Genomic DNA, 14,900 nt, shown 5'->3' on the forward strand with positions numbered 1-14,900 from the left:
GGACAAAAACACAGGAGATTTTCAGACTCAAAGAACTTGCAGGAGGTCTCCAGGGCTATACAATCTTCATCTTTTTCCACACGTCTAATAAAAGACATCATAATTACTACACTGGGGTCTCCAGCAGTTTTCTTGCCGCTTACATAATGAAAATCTATTTTATTTAATACATCCAGAGCTCAGCAGCCCGGGTGATCACTGGAGCTGTTTGCAACATGCTCCTTAAAGACTTGCACTGGCATTTTCCCAAACGGGGTCAATTTTTCAGCACTTTGCAAAGAGCCACCTAGCAACCCACCCAGGGCAGAGATTTCCCACAGGTGGGAGATGCCGTCCCAGAAAGGGAGCATTACCACCATGGGGTGGAATCTCAGCAGATCGTCCGGTACACAAGTCAGTGCTGGGATGGGGTGCCCCCAAGGCTAACTGAAGATGCTGCAGATGGACAGAAGATGGTGCTCTTCCATCTCAGTCAGGACTGATGCAGTACCCCAGGAGAGCGTGAGGAGGCACTGAGCAGCTGAAGGGCCCATTTTACAGGAGGTTCTGAACGTCATAGGAATATGGGAATTGCCGACTCAGTCAGACCGAGGTCCAGCCAGTATCCTGTCTCCAACACTGCCCAGCAGCATGTGCTTCCGAGGAAGGTGCAAGAACCCTGCAGTCCCTCACATAGACCATCCCGTTCTCTCATAGTTGGAGATCAGCTTAAGCCTTATAATTGGCCAAATACTTTTTGAATTTTGCTAAATTCTTTGACTTAAAAACTTCCTGTGGCAGTGAGTTCCCCAATCAGCCAGTCGTTCTTAAAGAGCCCATGGCCCCCATTCTAAAGGCAGGCTCTCATCCCCAGATTCCAGTCTAGTTTGTAGCATTCTGCCTCCTTACATTTCCTTTGCAGATCCCCTGCAGATATGGGATTCTTCACTGCATCTCACAAACCGCTGTTTAGTGGCGCTGGGTGCTGATAAGCAGGCTCCCTTAGTGGAGGCTGCATTTCAATGGTGGTTAAAGTGCTTATGAAAGGTGCTCTGTGGGGGAAAGAGCAGCACTATTGTTCCAGCTCCTCCTGCCTTAGGTTTCAGTGATCTGAATGGACAAGGGCCTGCAGGAGAAAAGCTTCCTGGAAAACTGGCAGGTTATGGGTCTGGACCATGGCCTAACGCTGCTCTAGGGAGGCTGGAGGAGATGACCAGCAGGCAAAAGTCCCAGCCCATTGCTTTTTCTTTTTGTCTGGGATCTGGTGATTTTGTCTGGTGATGGTTTACAGCATCTCGCTCCTCCATGGCATGAGTTCAAATCCATTCCAGGCTGGTGCTGACCTAATTACTGTCTTGGGGCAGTCTCTCCGGAGGTCCCAGCTTTCTCCTAACTGGTGGCCCTCTATTCATCTCAAATTAGCCCAGCCCATCAACTTAACCTAAAATGAGTCACTCTGCCCTTAAACTCCAGAGCTTGCCCTCTTCCCTTACCAGGCTGTCAGATTCCTGCAGAGCAGCTAGCATGGGCCTGCTGCCACCCCCACCTTAGGCCTTTCTCCTTCCCCAGCACTTGCCATTCTCCTTCCTTTCTAGCTGGGCTTGTTTTCCTTATTGGTCCCAGCTGTGGTGTGTGCCTCCATGACAGGCAGCTCTAGCAGCTGTGCTGGGTGTGCGGGGGAGACTCTCCTCTCCTCTCCCTTCTGCCTGTGCTCAGGATGGGGTTTGTAAATGACATCCGGCAGCCGACACCCATTGGGTGGCCTGTGTGAAATGCTCTGAGTGTCTCAGCTAGTCAGCTACACCACAGACAATACCTCCACCCAGGGATGGCTCCAGGCACCAGCACGCCAAGCGCATGTCTGGGGCGGCAAGCCATGGGGGGCGCTCTGCTGGTCTCCACGAGGGCGGCAGGCAGGTTGCCTTCGGCGGCATGCCTGTGGAGGTTCCACTGGTCCCATGGCTTCAGCGGACCTCCCGCAGGCATGCCGCCGAATCCGTGGGACCGGGGACCTCCCGCAGGCAATCCACTGAAGGCAGCCTGCCTGCCGTGCTTGGGGCAGCAAAATACCTAGAGCCGACCCTGCCTCCATCCCGGGGGATGGTCTGTCTCTCCCACTGGCAGCCTCAGCAGAAGTACCAACGACAAAGTAGACTCTCCTCTCCTCTCCGGCTGAGAGGCCATCTTGCCAGACTGGGGTGGAGGCAGCAAGCTGTGGAGGAGACTTTGCTCTGCTGGGGCCCATGCTGGATCCGTTGTGTAACCAAACCCAGGACTCCCGTGCCGCCAAGCTCCGAAGACGCTTATTGAAAGAGAAGGAGTGTGAGGCACTTCGCAAGTCTCTGATGGTCTTTAGAGGGAGCCACCTGTGAATTCTGCAAGCACACAGGCACCCAGGGCATGAACGCAGCCAGCCAAATTCAGCCCTGCTGTAACTCTAGTGAAGCCAATGGCACTACCCTTGGGGCAGATATGGCCCAGTGAGTGGAGAGACATGAGCGCACAGCCCAGTACAGAAGGGCTGACTGTCTCACTGCCACCAAGTGCATCTGTAGCCTGTTTCTAATGAGGACCGGAAGTATTATGAGATGGGGAAACTGAGGCACCGAGTGGGGGAAGACCACATGGGGAGACAGGGACAGAGTCAGGAAGAGAACCCAGATGTCCTGTCTCACCCCTGCCATGCTGCCTCCTGACAAACTCTGAGGCCTAGATCCTCATTGACATCAATGGTGTTAAGTGCCTAAATAGCTTTGAGGACCTGGGGCTAAATTTGTCCCCTCGATATGCTGGCCACATGGCCACATCTCCACTGCTGGCGGGAAAGAGTCCATGCCAGAAATGACTCTGTAGATCTACCTGGGTGTGTACAGAGTGCAGAGGGGGAGGCCAGTCATGGCTGGACAGTACATGCTGCCCAGAGAAATAGCAGCCAACAAAGCTTATGAAAGTGGGTCAGAAATTTCTTGTGGGAAAATGCCATTTTGTCAAAATATAAACATCTCGTGGGAAAGCCTGGATTTTGACAAAATTTCACTTTTTCTTTTCAAAGCGTCTTTTGTTTACAAATTGGTTTGGGGTTTGAGTCTGATCTAAGTGATGTGGGAGAGACAAGAACCACTTGTAATCCCAACTGACCACACTGAGTTTCTCAAAACAGAACCTTTCCATGGACCCAAAATGGAATTTTTTCAAAAACGTCCCGGGAAATGCTGACATTCTTGGGTTTCGTTTCGAAATAAAACCAAATGTAGCAAGAGATCCCATGACTTCAAAAAAGAACATCCCTGTCCCACCAAGCTCCGATGCCGTGTCGCTTTACCCAGATCAGCCTCCTCGGATTCTCCCCACCGGACCCTATTGCGCATCTGCTCCTTGCTGTAGCTTCTAGCCTTGCTCAGGGTGCCTTTTTCACACCTGCTCTGTGGTGACGGCCTGCACGATCCTCACAGCACGGGGCAGATGGGCTGTCCTGGAGGGACGCGTACATCCAGGTGGCTTGCATGGTTAATTGGGTCAGTGCCAGGGTGGTGGCTGCCATTGTGGCCAACACCACCGGGGACTTCTAGAGCTAAACGCATGAGCGGCTTGAGCTGAAAACCCAGGCTCCCTGGAAAGGGCTGTAAAAGACTCACCTGGCCTGTGGATTGGGTACAAAAGGAACCACCTCACATCAGTTTCTTTCCCCTTATCTATTGCTTCTGTGTTTTCTCTTTACCGGTCCTGTCTGCTGATCCCCTTTTCTCTCCTTCCCCCACTCCCCGATAACCTCCATCCCTTCGCCCCCCCATTCCCTCCTTTACGTCTTTCCCTGTGACATCTCTCCTTTCCCCCTTCCTCCCCACCCTCTCGCCTCCTTCAGGCTTGGAGCAGCTTGTCTAGGACCTGGGGAGCAGCCAAGTCAGAGAGCAGGAGCATCCACGGGGCTTCTGCCCCCATCCCAGCAAAGCCCATGTTGCTCCGGCCCAGAAGCTGTGCTGTACCGGCTCTAACTGGACTCAGACCTCACACAAAGGCTGTGAGGGAGAAGTAGGAGGTGGAGACAGCTAGCAAGGAGCAGCAGTCTGGCACGCACTGCCAGGGCCTGGCAGCAGCAGGGCGCCCACCCTGAAGAGTCCCATTGCCCATCGCAGCACATGCAAAGCATGGACACAGCATGCAAGCTGAGGCTGGAGACCAAGTGTCCTTGCCTCAGGGGCTGGGCAGTGCTGGCCCACCTCCTGGCATGGCCTGCTCCCAGGTCCAGGCCTCAGTTTGAATCCTGATTAGTCTCTCCTCCTCCTGGCTCCCATCCTCCACCAACTCCTCCTTCCAAGCGGGCACTGCCACAGGGGGCTCTGACCTACACGTCCCCAAGCAGCGCTCGGGAACTCACACAATCACATTCAGTGCAGGCTACACTACCCAGATTAATCCTGGGGCCAGATCCTTGGCTGGTGTTACTCCTCAGCTTCCTTCAGGCTGTCCCTACCTAGCACCCACTGATGCACCATGGACCCCAGGAAGCACCACTGTCAGCTCCACTCACTTAAAGGAAATCATGACACTCATTAGCTAGCTAGCATCTGAGCTGTGTTCCCTTGCTGTAAATCAGGATTAACTCTATGGGCTTCAATAGCCTGACTCTGGATTGACTCTGGTGGAATCGGGATTAGAATGTGGCTTATTGAAACTAGCAAAAGGAAACATACCCCCAGACATTGAGTGATGAGTTTGTGTGTGTGCATGTGTCTGGCTGCGTGCGTATGTATACACACATCTACGTGGGTGTGTATGTCTGTGTCTGTGTACTTGTGTGTGTTTGCACATGGCTGTAGGTGTGTAGGGGGTTAAATGTGCAGGTGATGTGCAATGTTTATTTTTAACCACATTTCTCTTTCTCCCCCTTCCTTCCCTGCTCCAAGTCCGGAACAGAGACACCTTAAAACACTGCTAGCCCTACCCCTCCACCTAGCAAAGCTCATGCAAAGGCCGTGCTGGGACCCCTGGGGGTAGTTATGGGGGCCTGTGCATGGGGAAGCCCAAAGCTGGGGTTGCAAGTGACTCTTGTGAATGGAGGGTTTGGAATCTGCACAAGACTCAGGCTTGTCAGGGAGTCTGCTAGATGCTGAGCAAACTGGCACTGGGAGTGGTGCCCTGAGTAACTTCACGCAGCTTTCTCTGGTCCCCATTTCGTCCTTCCTCCTCTCCCTGCCCCCTAGCCCCTGTGGACAAAGTGAAGCAGAGACCCCCTCCCACAGCCCTGCCTCTGTGGAGGGAGCGGCACGGCACTGGAATTGTATTCTATACAGCCAGGAAATGAATTTCACACTTGATCAAAGAAGCTGTATCTCTGGCTAAAGCTCTGCTGGGGAACCAATTGCACCTTTTCTGTGCAGCCAGTGCCAGGGACTCTGACTTGCAGTCATTATTGTCAGAGCTGACCTGTGTGCTGCTCGGGAAGAACACAATTTGCGCTAAATGCTACAGGAACTGAATCACTGCAGCAATTACATTACAGAAAACTCAATTTTGCCAGAGCAGCACACTGGGGTTACAGACTACTGGGCTGCAAAGGGGAAGGGGGGCCCAGTCCACCCAGAAGCCCCAGGATGTGGGGAGGCAGTGAGATAGGGGAACAAAGGCCTTGCTAGACACTTCTAATAGCCCCCAAATGCTGGCTAGGTTGGACTCAGGCCAGGGCCTGGCTGAAGCACGCAGTCTGGAAGTGCCAAGCTGTCCCATAGACTCTGGGGTGCAGGAGAGTTTACAAGGGCTCTGTCCACAGCCCAGCAGACCCCATGCCGCCCCACAGAGCAACTGCCCCAGAATGCTAGGGAGAAGCAGGAAAGGCCAATGGCCCCCATGCCTGGGCCTGTAGATATCTGAGGGAATCTCCTGGTTGGGCTAGTTGTTTTGTGCTTTAATTTCCTCTTGAAGTAAGGTCTATACTGGGGCAAGGGTACAGCCGATCTGTCTCTGTATCTATGTGCCCATCCGTAACATTGTCCCTTTGCATGAACGCGGCACCCCCACCGTTTTGACAGTTAGCTGCCTGGGCTTGGGGCCCCCTTCCACCCTTGGGCCATACAGCACTTCACACCCATGGACCACGACCGTCAGTACCACTGACTGGTATCTTCGGTGCCTCCTGCCCCCTCCACAAAAGGCAGCAAAGACAAAGTGGTCCTGCCAGTCGACCTCATATGGCTAGCCGGCTCCTCCACAGCCCACACTCCCAGGGGAACGAACGACAACCCGGGGAAGGCACAGGCTAGTTTGCAAGTGAGACAAGCCCGGGAACCTCAGTCTGGGACTTGAGAGGCTCTGTTCGCACTGCAGCTCAGGACAATGCAGCCCACCTGGCAGCCCCTGTTAGGAGGGAGCAGACTGGCAGGGGGTGTGGCTCTGGGCTAAATAATGGACCAAAGGGCTAGGCACCCAGATACTATGGTGATAGGCCCATGTAAGCACAAGCCAGCAGTTTAAGGGCAAGCTGCAGGGAGGTACTGAGGAGCACTGACAGAGTGGTGGGGGAGGGGGATGGGAGGGTGGGGAGGAAAGAAAAGGGGCAATTTGCTCTGGGTCCCCCCCCTTTGACAAGGTCTCTCTGCCCTGACACAACATGTTTATTGGATCACATATGTCCATGGACACAATCCAGACGTATGCATGTCAGGCTGAGGAGCCAGAGGGACCACCCAGGCCAGGGCCTGGCAAAATCTGAGCCAGTGGTGGTGTGACCTGGCGCAGGGGGTCACAGCACCACTCCAGCGAGTGCAACCCCCGTGTGCGGCACGCTGGGCCTTCACTGGCCAGCTGGTGAAACCAGGGACTGGGCTGGAAGCAGGACAGACGTGATCCCTGAGGGTGGGTTCTGCAGGAAGGGGTAAGGCAAGGAAGTGGGGGCAGTAGCTCCTGGGAGCAGACAGGCTGGGGGAGTCCCCTTGAGCTCTGAGGCTCTTGGGCAGGGGTGGGACTCATTGGCCAGGGGGTCGGGGCTGCTGTGGGGGATGCTGAAGAGGGTCAGGTGTGTGGGGGGAGCAGCATGGCCAGGGGCATGGCACAAAGCCCCCCCCCTTTAAATGGCACTCACAGCCCCTGTACACACATGAACTCAAGAGACAATAAAATGCAAAAACTGGGGGAACGGAGCATTCTGTCACAGACCCCCCGCCTGTGTCTGCTTTCTGCACAGCCTGCGTGTGAGACCAGCATAGGCCTGGGCTAGCAGGACCCTTTACTTAGTAGTGAGCTCTCTAAAGGCCAGTGCTGCAGGCACTCCAGTTTACATACACCTCTTGAGTTTTCTTTCGAGGGTGGGCTCCAGCTCTCCACATAACTCACTCAGGCACAGAGAAGAAGATGAAAGGGGTTCTAGTTCACTAGAAATAAGCCAAGGTGCAAAACAGCTTGTCTCCCTGACCAGTCTGGCCGTGGATTTGTTCAGTTCCAGTCCTGCCCAATGGAAAATCCTACAGGACGCTACATATTTCACTGCACAGTCTATCCCAAACTCAATGGAAGGCAAGGGACCCAGGGAAATTCACCAGGTTCTAGTGAAACAGAAGGAAGAACTTGACTTATGCAACCAAATGAAATGTTTGTCTCCATGGTTAAAATCTTTCACATTCGTTTTCCTGACCATTTTCTGATTTCAAACCTTCCCAGCTGCTGACAACATCAGCTGTTTACTTCGAGCCTCTGAGCTTACACTTGATGAAAAACCAAGGCTGGTGCCATCACAGCTGAGTGAACTGGAGAACCCTTGAGAATCTTGGCCTCTGATTCTCAGTGCATCCAAACTTGTGGCAACTGGCCTGGGCCTTGAACAAGATTTCCAGAAGAGAAGAGGCTGAAAGAGGAAAACACTCCGTGATGAAGACAGGCCCACCGTGTATGACCGTAAAAACCAGGAAAGCAAGTTCAGGGCTCACCTTTTAATGCTACTGTACATGCACTTATCTGCAAAATTACAAAAGCTGAAGCAGATGAAAAAAAAATCAACAGTGTTGGAACCTGATCCAATTGATGCCAATTCCAGCACTACCAAAGATCAGGAACTATTCAAGTGCTCCTTGATGGATTCATAGATGAGGATTTTTTATTGCAGAATCTCACCTTTCAAACAAGCTGAGAGAGACACTGCTTGGAAAAGTGACTTCAATGAAGTTGTTAAACAAGTTTTATGAGAAAGGGCTGCCCAATGTTTTCAAACAGCTACATCGTGCTAAGGATCTTCATCTCCATGCAGAGTTTGGTTTCTGAAGGAGAGCGGTCAGCGCTCCTTTAGCTAGTTAGCCCTGATAAAAAGCTACCTCCGCTCTACAATAGGCCTGAGTGAGGCTGTCAACAGAGCGCAATCTTGCAAGGAGCCTAAATTATGGCAGTCATAAATGTATCTGCTTCAAAAAACCCCAAGAAAGATAAACATGATGTGATTTGTCTTTTGTCCTCACAAATCAGCTTGAAAGTTTTCAATAGTACTCTAATGAAACTCCCTCATCTCCATGGTCATTATTAGAAGGGTGGGGGGGTCACTTTCAGATTTTGCCCTGGGCTCCCCAAAGCCTCTGTGACCCTGATGTGGAGACCCAAACCCGGAATAGAAGTGAGGGGCTGAAGATCACATTGTCAGAGCTGAGGAGAGGCCCCAGGATTGGAAGGGGGTGGGGGACAGAATGAAGTAAGTTTGCTAGTACAGGAGTCCAGGACTGGACTAGCAAGGTCAGGACTCAGGTTCATTGGCCAAGTTGGAGGGATGACTAATACAGCCCTTGTATGCACTAAACCCGCCTCTGGCTGATGCTTATTATTCCTTCTCTCTCCTAACAATGAATTCCCCCAGGATGGTGGGCTGCCCTGGAGCATGCCTCCTTGTGGTCCTTCTTGGCCTTGCTGTCCTGAAGTGTGCCCCCTTGTGGTCCCTCGTGGGCTTGCAGGTACTCTGCCCACCTACCCGGCTCTGGTTCATCCGATCAATTACACGGGCCAGGTTACTTCAAACAAATACCCACTTTGCACGGGCTGGTTTATTAACTCTTTTTACAGACTTCAACCCACTGCTTTAGTCTCATGAGTTCACACCCACTCTCACTCACTCATGGCCGTTACCCCAATCGGGGTATGGGCCGCCAACAACAGATCTCCAGAGTCCTCTATCCTGGGCCATTCATTCTAACTGGTTCCAAGTATAGCCCATTTTTTTGCTATCAGCCTGAAGGTCACGTTGCCAGGTGTTTCTTGGACGGCCTCTTTTCCGCTTGCCTTGAGGGTTCCACCACAGTGCCTGTCTGGTGATGTTAGTTGGCTGCTTGCGTAGTGTATGTCCTATCCATCCCCACCTTCTCCTTCTGATTTCTTCCTCTGCTGGGAGTTGACAGGTCCTCTCCAAGAGGTGGATGTTACTGATGGTGTCTGGCCAGCGGATCTGGAGAATTCTTCTGAGGCAGTTATTTATGAAGGTCTGGGTCTTCCTGATGGTTGTTTTGGTTGTCCTCCAGGTTTCAGCTCCATACAGTAGGACTGATTTCACATTGGAGTTGAACAGTCATATTTTTATTGCCAAAGACAGCTCTCTGGAGCTCCAGATGTTCTTGAGCTGTAAGAAGGCTGCTCTTGCCTTACCAATCCTTACTCTGATGTCTGCGTCTGTGCCACCCTGCTCGTCGATGATACTATCTAGGTAGGTGAAGGACTGCACTTCTTCCAGGGAGCTTCCATTCAGTGTGACTGGGTCATTGCTAATGGAGTTAATCCTAAGGATCTTGGTCTTGTCCTTGTGAATGTTGAGGCCAACCTGTGATGACGTGGCTGCCACTACATTGATCTTCTCTTGCATCTGCTGTTTACTGTGCGAAGGGAGTGCAAGGTCGTCAGCAAAGTCCAGGTCATCAAGCTGGGTCCACAAAGTCCACTGGATTCCGTTCCTACGCTCGTAGGTGGATGTCTTCATAATCTAATCGATGACGAGAAGAAAGAGAAGTGGTGACAACAAGCATCCTTGCCTGACTCCAGTTTGCACCTGCCCTCCATGAATCACTCTGCAGTGTATACCATCATATGAGTTCTTGATCAGGTTGACCACCTTTGCTGGAATGCCGTAGTGCCGAAGGAGCTTCCAAAGGGTCTCTCGATCCACACTATCGAATGCTTTCTCATAGTCAACAAAATTGATATACAACGAGGAGTTCCACTCTATAGACTGCTCGACTATGATGCGAAGCATTGCTATCTGGTCCGTGCATGATCTGTTCTGCCGGAAACCTGCCTGTTCATCTCGTAGCTGTGGATCGACGGCATCCTTCATTCTCTCTAAGAGGACTCGGTTGAAGATCTTCCCTGGCACCGACAGTAGTGTGATTCCTCTATAATTGGCACAGTTGCTAAGGTCTCCTTTCTTGGGGATTTTGATGAGATATCCCTCTTTCCAGTCTACCGGAATCACTTCTTCCCATATCTTCTCAAAGAGGGGGTACAGCATTTCCACTGAAGCATCCAGGTCTGCTTTCAAGGCCTCTGGTGGGATGTCATCAGGTCCAGCCGCCTTCCTATTCTTCATCATGGTGATGGCTTTTCTGATCTCGTCTCTGGTTGGTTTATCGCAATTAATTGGGAGGTCCTCGTTAGCTGAGTTGATATCTGGTGGATTTGGTGGTGCTGGTCTGTTCAGGAGTTCCTCAAAGTGCTCCGCCCATCTGTTCATCTGTTGTTCTATTCCTGTTATAGACTTTCCCTGCTTGTCTTTAACAGGACGTTCTGGCTTGCTGAACTTTCCAGACAGTCGCTTAGTAGTATCATACAGCTGTTTCATATCACCGCTGTATGCTGCCTGCTCCGCTTCTGCTGCCAGTTCATCCACATACTCTCTCTTGTCCTTCCTGATATTCCTCTTCACTGCTCTGTATGCTTCAGCATACTCTTTTTGAGCTTTGGCCTTTGCTGCTCTAGTCCTGCTGTTGTTGACTGCTGCCTTCTTCTTCTTTCTGTCTTCTATCTTGATCAAGGTCTCTGCTGTGATCCACTCTTTCTGCTGGTGTTTCTTAATTCCAAGAACTTCCTGGCATACTGACCTAAGTGTCTCTTTCATTTTCTGCCATCTGTTTAGTACACTGTCTTCCTCTTCCTCAGACCGATCCTGTAATACTGAAAACTTATTCTTCAGCCTCAGTCCAAAATCCTCCTTGGTCTTATGGTCCTTCAGAAGGCTGACGTACTTCACTCTTCTGTCTGACATGTCTATCCAGCTCTTTTTCAGCTTCAGCTTCAATCTGGCCACCACTAAGTGATGGTTGGACGCTGCACCTGCTCCTCTTCTAACTCTAACGTCCTGCAAGGATCTTCTAAACTTCTTGCTAATGCAGACACGATTGATCTGATTTTCTGTCGTGCCTGCTGGTGATACCCAGGTACTCTTGTGGATCCGCTTGTGAGGAAAGATGCTACTTCCTATGACCAGGTTGTTAAGTGCACACAGATCCACAAATCACTCTCCATTCTCACTCATCTCTCCCAGAGCGTGGGTCCCCATGACTTGTTCGTATCCTGTGTTGTCAGGTCCAATTTTGGCATTAAAGTCTCCCATAAGAATGATGATGTCTTTGTCTGGGAGAATCTCTAATATTTTCTGGAGTCTGTTGTAAAAATAATCTTTGTCCGCCTCTTCGCTGTCATTAATTGGAGCATAGCACTGAACAACATTCATCTTCATCCTCTTCATTTTAGTTCTGAAGGAGGCTGTGATGATCCTGGGAGCATGTGCCTGCTTGGACAACATGAAGCCTACTGCCTGTGTGTGGGGTGCGTCACTCTCTTCATGTCCTGAATACAGCAACAACTCTCCTGTCAACAGTCGTCTCTGTCCCGCTTGCGTCCATCTTGTCTCGCTAATGCCTAATAGGGTCAGGTTGTTGCTCCTCATCTCTGCTGCAACCTGCACCGTGTTTCCTGACTCGTACATGGTCTTCACGTTCCATGTGCCTATGGTAATCCTCCTGGTTGCAAGAAGAGTAATCGGCTTAGTGTCTTCCTCACGGCTTTTACCACCCAGCGTCATGCATCTTCGAATTGAAGACCCTTCTTTTTCCAGGGTAAAAGTCTCTGTTGTCTCTATTGTTGGCGTTTCTGTAGCAAGTTGATTTTTTTACGGGGTGGAGTTGCTAGCCTCACGCCCCACCCTCCTCCTTTATCCTGACTTGGGACAGGCAGATGGCCCCAAAGGACCTCTCTGGTGGAGTAGATTCCTCATTGACAATTACTTTTTATGATCCATTAGTTAGCCAGTGCTCCAGAGGCCAATACTGTCAAATTGCGGCCACACTAACCCTAATCTGACATGGCAATACCGATTTCAGAGCTACTCCCCTCATCGGGGAGGAGTACAGAAATCAGTTTTAAGAACCCTTTATATCGATATAAAGGGCTTCGTTGTGTGGACGGGTGCAGGGTTAAATTGGTTTAATGCTACTAAATTCGGTATAAACACGTAGTGTAGACCAGGCCCAGGATCCTTCTGCTGAGGTTAAATCTGATCTCTCTGCTGAGGTTAACCAAAGAATATGTTAGTGATGGGGGCACCCGCCTGCCACCCAGGAAAGGGACTGAGCCCATCCCCATTTCACACACAGGACCCAGCAGCCCAGAGACCCCCCTTTAGAAATGGCCCCCAGTTCTGAGCGCAGCCATTGCTGAGTGCCCAGCTCGTGATTCTGAGCTACTCATAATCAGGAGCTAGTTTTGAAAATGTGTCTTAGTCCCTAGCAGCCCAAGCTGGGGTGGAACTAGTGACCTGGACCAGAAAGATGGCAAAGCCAATGAGCAGCTCCCTTCTGAACCTGCCTTGCTGATGAAACAGCAAAAATGGGACTTGCATCCATCGTTCAGATGGAGCCATGCAGAGAGTCCCACTGTGTGTGCAAACAGTGATGCATCCCCTAGCCTCCTTCCAGAAAGCCTGAGTCCCAGCTCAGTGTGCTCACGCTATTGGCACCAATCATGCTGTGCTCTCATGCCAAGCTCAGAGATGCTTGGGCCACCAAGTCGTCAGCAATCCAGCCCCAAGGATTTAGGCCAGCCCTGTGTGGTAACAGGCTGCGTCACGACCTGCCCTCCTGCAAACCCAGGGAATGGCAGGATCAGTGCATGCCCAGAACCTCCCTAACAGACCTCCTTTGTGCCCAGGGCAACTGAGTCATGTCTCTTCCACACCCCAGGAGACGCTGCTGGTTGGCTGAGGTCACAGGTTCAGATGAGTCAGTGTCAGCAGGAGCTGGTGCTCATTCCCATCTCTCTAGCTGGTGGCAGCTGTTAAATAGAGAGCTGGGCGGCGCCTTCGGAAAGAGCTCCCCAACCTGCCACTCCATACGCTCCAGGACTGCTCCAGTGAGCCACTTTGGGGGTGGCATCAGTCCTGGGAACAGTCCCACTTTAATCACCGGCTCAGAAACCAGAGGATTCACACCGGAAACCCAGCCCCAAGATTCAGGCTGGGATTTTCAAAGGAACTCCGTGCTCCCGAGGCCCAAAGGGTTCATTGTGACAATCCAGTCTGGAGTGCTGCTCCTTGCTGTGAACGATGCACATGGGAGCTATGCAGTGAGAAACCCTCACAGGGATCAGTTTGGGGATCACCGTGAACCCCAGATGCATGCAGGGAGAAGCGCTTGTGCTCAGCACTCCTGCTCCAGGGATAGAATGGTGCATTCACTTTCCAGGCCTAGCAGCCCAGCAGCTGATTGAAGAGTCACACTTGCCTGGAAGATTTTCTTGGCTTCATTTTTGAAACACCAGGGACACCCCCTTTGAGGCACTGAGTGCTGCTGGCCACATGCCTTCTGTGCTGCTCTGGAAGATCTGGGGGTTCTGGAGGTGCCTGTACATTTGGCAAAGAAAGCCTCTGGCTTGGGGGGCAGGAGATTGATGGAAACTTTCTCCTTGATTCCTCACTTTGGGGCAGTCTCCCTCCAGACTCCCATTGGTTGCTGGCAAGAGAGGAAACCCCTCCCCGACTCCCTTCCTGGGTACTTTGCCCTTCGTTTGGAGCCCTTCCAACAAGTCACTCTTTAGCCATGAGTCATTCGCAGGGCCATAGAAAATGAAGTGGACTAAACAGCAAAGCAGAACTTCACCTGCAGGGCATGCAGCCGGGTCCTGACCTGCATGAGAGCCATGCTCTGAGCCTGCTGGCACCAGGGCGAAGCCAGAGTAACTCCACTGAGAGGATAGGCTTTATACCAGGCTGAGCTCAGAATGCAGTCCCTCAGGGCACTGCCCCAGACTGGGGGAAGGGTGTCCACCCCCAGTGTGCTATGGACCCCCAGGCAGTGGGTGGGGCTGGGGGATCGATCCCTACATGGCCTCCTGCAGAGTGTGGCCATGGAGCAGCCTGGACAGGAGGTGGCTGTTCTGAGAGCTCCACCATGTCCAGCCCAGTTGCTCCTACTGCCCCCAAGACACACGCTGAGTAGGGGCCAGGTCATGGGGAGGACACCAAGCTACACAGGGAAATCATTGCCCCTCCCTAACTCCGTCGTGTCCCACCAAGGATTGGAGCCAAGACTATGGAGCAGATGCTCGGGCTGGAAGGGTCCCAGCCACCTGTCACAGCTCCAGGAAGCCCAGGTGAAGTCAGCAGGCCACAGACCAGGGCAGAGCCCTGGTAACTCAGGCAGGAGGAGGTGGCACACCTGGCCCAGTACATGTGGCACCCAGCCCAGGTAGCTGTGAGGCAGACATACTCCATGAGAGTCCTGAGCTGAGCCACCTCCCCACAGGGCACCTGGCTGGAGCAGTGCAGTGCTGTACCAAGGGGCTCATCTCACAGCCCTGGGGAGGAGATTCCAGCAGGTCCACTTCACTCTGAGTCCAGCAGCCCGGGCACTAGGCTACAAAGAGGGCACCCAGCCAGAGCTGTCCCCAAACCTATCAGCACCTCCCTCTTAGCT

The sequence above is a fragment of the Gopherus evgoodei genome, chromosome 10 (genome assembly GCF_007399415.2).
Source record: "Gopherus evgoodei ecotype Sinaloan lineage chromosome 10, rGopEvg1_v1.p, whole genome shotgun sequence".
NCBI lineage: Eukaryota > Metazoa > Chordata > Testudines > Testudinidae > Gopherus > Gopherus evgoodei.